Consider the following 12,226-nt stretch of genomic DNA (forward strand, 5'->3'; position numbering starts at 1 on the left):
ACTGGAACATCGTCGGTTTCTAGGTGGTCCGTAGATGAGGACTGGAACATCGTCGGTTTCTAGGTGGTCCGTAGATGAGGACTAGAACATCGTCGGTTTCTAGGTGGTCTGTAGGTGAGGACTAGAACATCGTCAGTTTCTATATGTGGTCCGTAGATGAGGACTGGAACACAGAACTTCGTCAGCTTCTAGTTGGTCCGTAGATTAGGACTGGAACACAGAACTTTGTCAGCTTCTAGTTGGTCCATAGATGAGGACTGGAACATCGTCGGTTTCTAGGTGGTCCGTAGATGAGGACTGGAACATCGTCAGCTTCTAGGTGGTCCGTAGATGAGGACTGGAACACAGAACTTCATCAGTTTCTAGGTGGTCCGTAGATGAGGACTAGAACATCGTCGGTTTCTAGGTGGTCCGTCGATAAGGACTGGAACACAGAACTTCGTCAGCTTCTAGTTGGTCCGTAGATTAGGACTGGAACACAGAACTTTGTCAGCTTCTAGTTGGTCCATAGATGAGTACTGGAACATCGTCGGTTTCTAGGTGGTCCGTAGATGAGGACTGGAACATCGTCGGTTTCTAGGTGGTCCGTAGATGAGGACTGGAACATCGTCGGTTTCTAGGTGGGCGGTAGATGAGGACTGGAGCATCGTCGGTTTCTAGGTGGTCCGTAGATGAGGACTGGAACACAGAACTTCGTCAGTTTCTAGGTGGTCCGTAGATGAGGACTAGAACATCGTCGGTTTCTAGGTGGTCTGTAGATGAGGACTGGAACATCGTCAGCTTCTAGGTGGTCCATAGATGAGGACTGGAACATCGTCGGTTTCTAGGTGGTCCGTGGATGAGGACTGGAACACAGAACTTCGTCAGTTTCTAGGTGGTCCGTAGATGAGGACTAGAACATCGTCGGTTTCTAGGTGGTCCGTAGATGAGGACTAGAACATCGTCAGCTTCTAGGTGGTCCATAGATGAGGACTAGAACATTGTCAGTTTCTAGGTGGTCCGTAGATGAGGACTAGAACATCGTCGGTTTCTAGGTGGTCCGTAGATGAGGACTAGAACATCGTCGGTTTCTAGGTGTCCGTAGATGAGGACTGGAACACAGAACTTCGTCAGTTTCTAGGTGGTCCGTAGATGAGGACTAGAACATCGTCGGTTTCTAGGTGGTCCGTAGATGAGGACTGGAACACAGAACTTCGTCAGCTTCTAGTTGGTCCGTAGATTAGGACTGGAACACAGAACTTTGCCAGCTTCTAGTTGGTCCATAGTTGAGGACTGGAACATCTTCGGTTTTCTAGGTGGTCCGTAGATGAGGACTGGAACATCATCAGTTTCTAGGTGGTCTGTAGATGAGGACTGGAACATCATCGGTTTACAGGTGGTCCGTAGATGAGGACTGGAACATCGTCGGTTTCTAGGTGGTCTGTAGATGAGGACTGGAACATCGTCGGTTTCTAGGTGGTCCGTAGATGAGGACTGGTCCGTAGATTAGGACTGGAACACAGAACTTCGTCAGTTTCTAGGTGGTCCGTAGATGAGGACTGGAACACAGAACTTCGTCAGCTTCTAGTTGGTCCGTAGATTAGGACTGAAACACAGAACTTTGTCAGCTTCTAGTTGGTCCATAGATGAGGACTGGAACATCGTCGGTTTCTAGGTGGTCCGTAGATGAGGACTGGAACATCGTCAGTTTCTAGGTGGTCCGTAGATGAGGACTGGAACATCGTCGGTTTCTAGGTGGTCCGTAGATGAGGACTGGAACATCGTCGGTTTCTAGGTGTCCGTAGATGAGGACTGGAACATCGTCAGTTTCTAGGTGGTCCGTAGATGAGGACTGGAACACAGAACTTCGTCAGCTTCTAGTTGGTCCGTAGATTAGGACTGGAACATCGTCGGTTTCTAGGTGGTCCGTAGATGAGGACTGGAACATCGTCGGTTTCTAGGTGGTCCGTAGATGAGGACTAGAACATCGTCGGTTTCTAGGTGGTCTGTAGGTGAGGACTAGAACATCGTCAGTTTCTATGTGGTCCGTAGATGAGGACTGGAACACAGAACTTCGTCAGCTTCTAGTTGGTCCGTAGATTAGGACTGGAACACAGAACTTTGTCAGCTTCTAGTTGGTCCATAGATGAGGACTGGAACATCGTCGGTTTCTAGGTGGTCCGTAGATGAGGACTGGAACATCGTCGGGTTCTAGGTGGTCCGTAGATGAGGACTGGAACACAGAACTTCGTCAGTTTCTAGGTGGTCCGTAGATGAGGACTAGAACATCGTCGGTTTCTAGGTGGTCCGTCGATAAGGACTGGAACACAGAACTTCGTCAGCTTCTAGTTGGTCCGTAGATTAGGACTGGAACACAGAACTTTGTCAGCTTCTAGTTGGTCCATAGATGAGTACTGGAACATCGTCGGTTTCTAGGTGGTCCGTAGATGAGGACTGGAACATCGTCGGTTTCTAGGTGGTCCGTAGATGAGGACTGGAACATCGTCGGTTTCTAGGTGGTCCGTAGATGAGGACTGGAACATCGTCGGTTTCTAGGTGGGCGGTAGACGAGGACTGGAGCATCGTCGGTTTCTAGGTGGTCCGTAGATGAGGACTGGAACACAGAACTTCGTCAGTTTCTAGGTGGTCCGTAGATGAGGACTAGAACATCGTCGGTTTCTAGGTGGTCTGTAGATGAGGACTGGAACATCGTCAGCTTCTAGGTGGTCCATAGATGAGGACTGGAACATCGTCGGTTTCTAGGTGGTCCGTGGATGAGGACTGGAACACAGAACTTCGTCAGTTTCTAGGTGGTCCGTAGATGAGGACTAGAACATCGTCGGTTTCTAGGTGGTCCGTAGATGAGGACTGGAACATCGTCAGCTTCTAGGTGGTCCATAGATGAGGACTGGAACATCGTCAGCTTCTAGGTGGTCCATAGATGAGGACTGGAACATCGTCAGCTTCTAGGTGGTCCATAGATGAGGACTGGAACAACGTCAGCTTCTAGGTGGTCCATAGATGAGGACTAGAACATTGTCGGTTTCTAGGTGGTCCGTAGATGAGGACTAGAACATCGTCGGTTTCTAGGTGGTCCGTAGATGAGGACTAGAACATTGTCGGTTTCTAGGTGGTCCGTAGATTAGGACTGGAACACAGAACTTCGTCAGTTTCTAGGTGGTCCGTAGATGAGGACTAGAACATCGTCGGTTTCTAGGTGGTCCGTAGATGAGGACTGGAACACAGAACTTCGTCAGCTTCTAGTTGGTCCGTAGATTAGGACTGGAACACAGAACTTTGCCAGCTTCTAGTTGGTCCATAGTTGAGGACTGGAACATCTTCGGTTTTCTAGGTGGTCCGTAGATGAGGACTGGAACATCGTCAGTTTCTAGGTGGTCTGTAGATGAGGACTGGAACATCATCGGTTTACAGGTGGTCCGTAGATGAGGACTGGAACATCGTCGGTTTCTAGGTGGTCCGTAGATGAGGACTGGAACATCGTCGGTTTCTAGGTGGTCCGTAGATGAGGACTGGTCCGTAGATTAGGACTGGAACACAGAACTTCGTCAGTTTCTAGGTGGTCCGTAGATGAGGACTGGAACACAGAACTTCGTCAGTTTCTAGGTGGTCCGTAGATGAGGACTGGAACACAGAACTTCGTCAGCTTCTAGTTGGTCCGTAGATTAGGACTGGAACACAGAACTTTGCCAGCTTCTAGTTGGTCCATAGTTGAGGACTGGAACATCTTCGGCTTTCTAGGTGGTCCGTAGATGAGGACTGGAACATCGTCAGTTTCTAGGTGGTCTGTAGATGAGGACTGGAACATCATCGGTTTCTAGGTGGTCCGTAGATGAGGACTGGAACATCGTCGGTTTCTAGGTGGTCCGTAGATGAGGACTAGAACATCGTCGGTTTCTAGGTGGTCTGTAGGTGAGGACTAGAACATCGTCAGTTTCTATGTGGTCCGTAGATGAGGACTGGAACACAGAACTTCGTCAGCTTCTAGTTGGTCCGTAGATTAGGACTGGAACACAGAACTTTGTCAGCTTCTAGTTGGTCCATAGATGAGGACTGGAACATCGTCGGTTTCTAGGTGGTCCGTAGATGAGGACTGGAACATCGTCAGCTTCTAGGTGGTCCGTAGATGAGGACTGGAACACAGAACTTCGTCAGTTTCTAGGTGGTCCGTAGATGAGGACTAGAACATCGTCGGTTTCTAGGTGGTCCGTCGATAAGGACTGGAACACAGAACTTTGTCAGCTTCTAGTTGGTCCGTAGATTAGGACTGGAACACAGAACTTTGTCAGCTTCTAGTTGGTCCATAGATGAGTACTGGAACATCGTCGGTTTCTAGGTGGTCCGTAGATGAGGACTGGAACATCGTCGGTTTCTAGGTGGTCCGTAGATGAGGACTGGAACATCGTCGGTTTCTAGGTGGTCCGTAGATGAGGACTGGAACATCGTCGGTTTCTAGGTGGGCGGTAGATGAGGACTGGAGCATCGTCGGTTTCTAGGTGGTCCGTAGATGAGGACTGGAACACAGAACTTCGTCAGTTTCTAGGTGGTCCGTAGATGAGGACTAGAACATCGTCGGTTTCTAGGTGGTCTGTAGATGAGGACTGGAACATCGTCAGCTTCTAGGTGGTCCATAGATGAGGACTGGAACATCGTCGGTTTCTAGGTGGTCCGTGGATGAGGACTGGAACACAGAACTTCGTCAGTTTCTAGGTGGTCCGTAGATGAGGACTAGAACATCGTCGGTTTCTAGGTGGTCCGTAGATGAGGACTGGAACATCGTCAGCTTCTAGGTGGTCCATAGATGAGGACTGGAACATCGTCAGCTTCTAGGTGGTCCATAGATGAGGACTGGAACATTGTCAGCTTCTAGGTGGTCCATAGATGAGGACTGGAACATCGTCAGCTTCTAGGTGGTCCGTAGATGAGGACTAGAACATTGTCGGTTTCTAGGTGGTCCGTAGATGAGGACTAGAACATCGTCGGTTTCTAGGTGGTCCGTAGATGAGGACTAGAACATTGTCGGTTTCTAGGTGGTCCGTAGATTAGGACTGGAACACAGAACTTCGTCAGTTTCTAGGTGGTCCGTAGATGAGGACTAGAACATCGTCGGTTTCTAGGTGGTCCGTAGATGAGGACTGGAACACAGAACTTCGTCAGCTTCTAGTTGGTCCGTAGATTAGGCCTGGAACACAGAACTTTGCCAGCTTCTAGTTGGTCCATAGTTGAGGACTGGAACATCTTCGGTTTTCTAGGTGGTCCGTAGATGAGGACTGGAACATCGTCAGTTTCTAGGTGGTCTGTAGATGAGGACTGGAACATCATCGGTTTACAGGTGGTCCGTAGATGAGGACTGGAACATCGTCGGTTTCTGGGTGGTCCGTAGATGAGGACTGGAACATCGTCGGTTTCTAGGTGGTCCGTAGATGAGGACTGGTCCGTAGATTAGGACTGGAACACAGAACTTCGTCAGTTTCTAGGTGGTCCGTAGATGAGGACTGGAACACAGAACTTCGTCAGCTTCTAGTTGGTCCGTAGATTAGGACTGAAACACAGAACTTTGTCAGCTTCTAGTTGGTCCATAGATGAGGACTGGAACATCGTCGGTTTCTAGGTGGTCCGTAGATGAGGACTGGAACATCGTCAGTTTCTAGGTGGTCCGTAGATGAGGACTGGAACATCGTCGGTTTCTAGGTGGTCCGTAGATGAGGACTGGAACATCGTCGGTTTCTAGGTGTCCGTAGATGAGGACTGGAACACAGAACTTCGTCAGTTTCTAGGTGGTCCGTAGATGAGGACTAGAACATCGTCGGTTTCTAGGTGGTCCGTAGATGAGGACTGGAACACAGAACTTCGTCAGCTTCTAGTTGGTCCGTAGATTAGGACTGGAACACAGAACTTTGCCAGCTTCTAGTTGGTCCATAGATGAGGACTGGAACATCGTCGGTTTCTAGGTGGTCCGTAGATGAGGACTGGAACATCGTCAGTTTCTAGGTGGTCCGTAGATGAGGACTGGAACATCGTCGGTTTCTAGGTGGTCCGTAGATGAGGACTGGAACATCGTCGGTTTCTAGGTGTCCGTAGATGAGGACTGGAACATCGTCTGTTTCTAGGTGGTCCGTAGATGAGGACTGGAACACAGAACTTTGTCAGTTTCTAGGTGGTCCGTAGATGAGGACTAGAACATCGTCGGTTTCTAGGTGGTCCGTAGATGAGGACTGGAACACAGAACTTCGTCAGCTTCTAGTTGGTCCGTAGATGAGGACTGGAACATCGTCGGTTTCTAGGTGTCCGTAGATGAGGACTAGAACATCGTCGGTTTCTAGGTGGTCTGTAGGTGAGGACTAGAACATTGTCAGTTTCTATGTGGTCCGTAGATGAGGACTGGAACACAGAACTTCGTCAGCTTCTAGGTGGTCCGTAGATGAGGACTGGAACACAGAACTTCGTCAGCTTCTAGGTGGTCCGTAGATGAGGACTGGGACACAGAACTTCGTCAGCTTCTAGGTGGTCCGTAGATGAGGACTGGAACACAGAACTTCGTCAGCTTCTAGGTGGTCCGTAGATGAGGACTGGGACTCAGAACTTCGTCAGCTTCTAGGTGGTCCGTAGATGAGGACTGGAACACAGAACATCGTCAGCTTCTAGGTGGTCCGTAGATGAGGACTGGAACACAGAACATCGTCAGCTTCTAGGTGGTCCGTAGATGAGGACTGGAACACAGAACTTCGTCAGCTTCTAGGTCATCTGTAGATTAGGACTGGAACGCAGAACTTCGTCAGCTTCTAGGTGGTCCGTAGATGAGGACTGGAACACAGAACTTCGTCAGCATACAACATATACTATATAAATCAAATCAAATCAAATCAAATTTTATTTGTCACATACACATGGTTAGCAGATGTTAATGCGAGTGTAGCGAAATGCTTGTGCTTCTAGTTCCGACAATGCAGTAATAACGAGCAAGTAATCTAACTAACAATTCCAAAAAAAACTACTGTCATACACAGTGTAAGGGGATAAAGAATATGTACATAAGGATATATGAATGAGTGATGGTACAGAGCAGCATAGGCAAGATACAGTAGATGATATCGAGTACAGTATATACATATGAGATAAGTATGTAAACCAAGTGGCATAGTTAAAGTGGCTAGTGATACATGTATTACATAAGGATGCAGTCGATGATATAGAGTACAGTATCAACGTATGCATATGAGATGAACAATGTAGGGTAAGTAACATTATATAAGGTAGCATTGTTTAAAGTGGCTAGTGATATATTTACATCATTTCCCATCGATTCCCATGATTAAAGTGGCATAATGAGTCAGTGTCATTGACAGTGTGTTGGCAGTAGCCACTCAATGTTAGTGGTGGCTGTTTAACAGTCTGATGGCCTTGAGATAGAAGCTGTTTTTCAGTCTCTCGGTCCCAGCTTTGATGCACCTGTACTGACCTCGCCTTCTGGATGGCAGCGGGGTGAACAGGCAGTGGCTCGGGTGGTTGATGTCCTTGATGATCTTTATGGCCTTCCTGTAGCATCGGGTGGTGTAGGTGTCCTGGAGGGCAGGTAGTTTGCCCCCGGTGATGCGTTGTGCAGACCTCACTACCCTCTGGAGAGCCTTACGGTTGAGGGCGTGTGCAGTTGCCATACCAGGCGGTGATACAGCCCGCCAGGGTGCTCTCGATTGTGCATCTGTAGAAGTTTGTGAGTGCTTTTGGTGACAAGCCAAATTTCTTCAGCCTCCTGAGGTTGAAGAGGCGCTGCTGCGCCTTCCTCACGATGCTGTCTGTGTGAGTGGACCAATTCAGTTTGTCTGTGATGTGTATGCCGAGGAACTTAAAACTTGCTACCCTCTCCACTACTGTTCCATCGATGTGGATGGGGGTGTTCCCTCTGCTGTTTCCTGAAGTCCACAATCATCTCCTTAGTTTTGTTGACGTTGAGTGTGAGGTTATTTTCCTGACACCACACTCCGAGGGCCCTCACCTCCTCCCTGTAGGCCGTCTCGTCGTTGTTGGTAATCAAGCCTACCACTGTTGTGTCGTCCGCAAACTTGATGATTGAGTTGGAGGCGTGCATGGCCACGCAGTCGTGGGTGAACAGGGAGTACAGGAGAGGGCTCAGAACGCACCTTGTGGGGCCCCAGTGTTGAGGATCAGCGGGGAGGAGATGTTGTTGCCTACCCTCACCACCTGGGGACGGCCCGTCAGGAAGTCCAGTACCCAGTTGCACAGGGCGGGGTCGAGACCCAGGGTCTCGAGCTTGATGACGAGCTTGGAGGGTACTATGGTGTTGAATGCCGAGCTGTAGTCGATGAACAGCATTCTCACATAGGTATTCCTCTTGTCCAGATGGGTTAGGGCAGTGTGCAGTGTGGTTGAGATTGCATCGTCTGTGGACCTATTTGGGCGGTAAGCAAATTGGAGTGGGTCAAGGGTGTCAGGTAGGGTGGAGGTGATATGGTCCTTGACTAGTCTCTCAAAGCACTTCATAATGACGGATGTGAGTGCTACGGGGCGGTAGTCGTTTAGCTCAGTTACCTTAGCTTTCTTGGGAACAGGAACAATGGTGGCCCTCTTGAAGCATGTGGGAACAGCAGACTGGTATAGGGATTGATTGAATATGTCCGTAAACACACCGGCCAGCTGGTCTGCGCATGCTCTGAGGGCGCGGCTGGGGATGCCGTCTGGGCCTGCAGCCTTGCGAGGGTTAACACGTTTAAATGTCTTACTCACTTCGGCTGCAGTGAAGGAGAGACCGCATGTTTCCGTTGCAGGCCGTGTCAGTGGCACTGTATTGTCCTCAAAGCGGGCAAAAAAGTTATTTAGTCTGCCTGGGAGCAAGACATCCTGGTCCGTGACTGGGCTGGGTTTCTTCCTGTAGTCCGTGATTGACTGTAGACCCTGCCACATACCTCTTGTGTCTGAGCCGTTGAATTGAGATTCTACTTTGTCTCTGTACTGGCGCTTAGCTTGTTTGATAGCCTTGCGGAGGGAATAGCTGCACTGTTTGTATTCAGCCATGTTACCAGACACCTTGCCCTGATTAAAAGCAGTGGTTCGTGCCTTCAGTTTCACACGAATGCTGCCATCAATCCACGGTTTCTGGTTAGGGAATGTTTTAATCGTTGCTATGGGAACGACATCTTCAACGCACGTTCTAATGAACTCGCACACCGTATCAGCGTATTCGTCAATGTTGTTGTCTGACGCAATACGAAACATCTCCCAGTCCACGTGATGGAAGCAGTCTTGGAGTGTGGAGTCAGCTTGGTCGGACCAGCGTTGGACAGACCTCAGCGTGGGAGCTTCTTGTTTTAGTTTCTGTCTGTAGGCAGGGATCAACAAAATGGAGTCGTGGTCAGCTTTTCCGAAAGGGGGCGGGGCAGGGCCTTATATGCGTCGCGGAAGTTAGAGTAACAACACCCCTGGTTGCGCAATCGATATGCTGATAAAATTTAGGGAGTCTTGTTTTCAGATTAGCCTTGTTAAAATCCCCAGCTACAATGAATGCAGCCTCCGGATAAATCGTTTCCAGTTTGCAGAGAGTTAAATAAAGTTTGTTCAGAGCCATCGATGTGTCTGCTTGGGGGATATATACGGCTGTGATTATAATCGAAGAGAATTCTCTTGGTAGATAATGCGGTCTACATTTGATTGTGAGGAATTCTAAATCAGGTGAACAGAAGGATTTGAGTTCCTGTATGTTTCTTTCATCACACCATGTCACGTTGGCCATAAGACATACGCCCCGCCCCTCTTCTTACCAGAAAGATGTTTGTTTCTGTCGGCGCGATGCGTGGAGAAACCCGCTGGCTGCACCGCTTCGGATTGCGTCTCTCCAGTTAGCCATGTTTCCGTGAAGCAGAGAACGTTACAGTCTCTGATGTCCCTCTGGAATGCTACCCTTGCTCGGATTTCATCAACCTTGTTGTCAAGAGACTGGACATTGGCAAGAAGAATGCTAGGGAGTGGTGCACGATGTGCCCGTCTCCGGAGTCTGACCAGAAGACCGCTTCGTTTCCCTCTTTTTCTGAGTCGTTTTTTTTTTTTTGGTCGCTGCATGTGATCCACTCGGTTACACTGGTTGTAAGGCAGAACACAGGATCCGCGTCGCGAAAAACATATTCTTGGTCGTACTGATGGTGAGTTGACGCTGATCTTATATTCAGTAGTTCTTGTCGGCTGTATGTAAAGAAACCTAAGATGACCTGGGGTACTAGTGTAAGAAATAACACGTAAAAAAACAAAAAACTGCATAGTTTCCTAGGAACGCGAAGCGAGGCGGCCATCTCTGTCGGCGCCGGAAGTACACCAGTACTTACTAAATACTTACTAAATAGTAAGTCAACAGAAAAGTCTAGAGTAAAGCTGATTTACAGGGAGGATATACCATTTACAGAGGTGATATATCTATATATGGAGCCGTTACAAATACAGTATATCAAAGCATGCTGTGCAGAAGCTTTGGCAGTGACGATCTCAGGATCATCAATCCAACGTGTCAGAGAACGATTGCGTTTAGTATACTGAGCTATACTCAAATTATCTTGTTGCTCACAGCGTCTCTGTTCCCTTCTGCTACGTCAACAGAACCTCAATTATCCACTAAAAAGGGCTCTGAAAGAGAGACACACACCTTGGGTGTCCCACTAGTCTAAACAGAGACAATGTGACTAAGCAGGGATGTGAAGGGCCACTCAGACAGATGGGATAGATCGATAGAAAGAGAAAGGAGGGCTGGAATTGTTTCCTGACCTCTACCTCTCCACTCTGCCTGCTACCCAAGGCCCTCTGGTCTCTAACATTGGGATTACACACAGTGGCGTTTTGTATTACATTTCACATCACATCAGAGGAGCTGGAACGTTTGGTTATTACCATTAGGTTACAAACCTCCGTTTAAGAACAACTGTTATGGAAAAGACACTAACTGTACAAAACATTCAAACAGAGTGATTGAGCTGTTATATTTTGATCAGCTTTCAAATATTCCTCAGCCCACCACAGAAACACATTCCCAGTTACCATGGTGAAGGAGAGCTGGGAAGCAGCATTCCATGACGAAGTTGGGGACTGGGGCACAGGGTACTTCCCATCATACAGTCACAAAAAGAGGACTGTTTACTCAACATTTACAGAAGGAGAGAGAGAGCAAAAGAGAGAGAGAAAGAGAAAAGAGAGGAGAGAGAGAAAGAGAGAGAGAGATAAAGAGAGATAAAGAGAGAGAGAGAAAGAGAAAAGAGAGGAGAGAGAGAAAGAGAGAGAGAGAGAAAGAGAGATAAAGAGAGAGAGAGAAAGAGAAAAGAGAGGAGAGAGAGAGAGAGAGAAAGAGAAAAGAGAGGAGAGAGAAAGAGAGAGAGAGAGATAAAGAGAGATAAAGAGAGAGAGAGAAAGAGAAAAGAGAGGAGAGAGAGAAAGAGAGAGAGAGAGAAAGAGAAAAGAGAAAGGGAGGAGAGAGAGAGAGAGAGAGATAAAGAGAGAGAGAGAGATTGAGAGAGAAAAGAGAGGAGAGAGAAAGAGAGGAGAGAGAGAGAGAGAGAGAGAAAGAGAACAGAGAGGAGAGAGAGAAAGAAAGAGAAAAGAGAGAGAGAGAGCGAGAGAGAGAGACAGAGATTCGAGTCTCAGAGATGAGAGTTGAGAGGGAATAAGAGAGAGGGTGTTGGTTTCACATGCGGTCTCTCTGTCAGCTTTCGATCCTGAAGAAGTAAAAGCAGCATATCTCTGCCAGCTCCTCACCATTCAGACTGTGGCGGAACTCCGGTTCCCTGACTGTGAGTGCAGCTGTGGTTGTCAAGCGTTGTTTCCTGGAGATCAGGCCAAACATCCCTCCCTCCCTCCCTCCCTCCCTCCCTCCCTCCCTCCCTCCCTGCTCTATCTCCCTCCCTCCCTCCCTCCCTCCCTCCCTCCCTGCTCTATCTCCCTCCCTCCCTCCCTGCTCTATCTCCCTCCCTCCCTCCCTCCCTCCCTCCCTCCCTGCTCTATCTCCCTCCCTCCCTCCCTCCCTCCCTCCCTCCCTCCCTCCCTCCCTCCCTGCTCTATCTCCCTCCCTCCCTCCCTCCCTCCCTCCCTCCCTCCCTCCCTCCCTCCCTCCCTGCTCTATCTCCCTCCCTCCCTCCCTCCCTCCCTCCCTCCCTCCCTCCCTCCCTCCCTGCTCTATCTCCCTCCCTCCCTCCCTCCCTCCCTCCCTCCCTGCTCTTTCTCCCTGCTCTATCTCCCTGCT

The sequence above is a fragment of the Oncorhynchus tshawytscha genome, unplaced genomic scaffold, assembly GCF_018296145.1.
Source record: "Oncorhynchus tshawytscha isolate Ot180627B unplaced genomic scaffold, Otsh_v2.0 Un_contig_1273_pilon_pilon, whole genome shotgun sequence".
Classification (NCBI taxonomy): domain Eukaryota; kingdom Metazoa; phylum Chordata; class Actinopteri; order Salmoniformes; family Salmonidae; genus Oncorhynchus; species Oncorhynchus tshawytscha.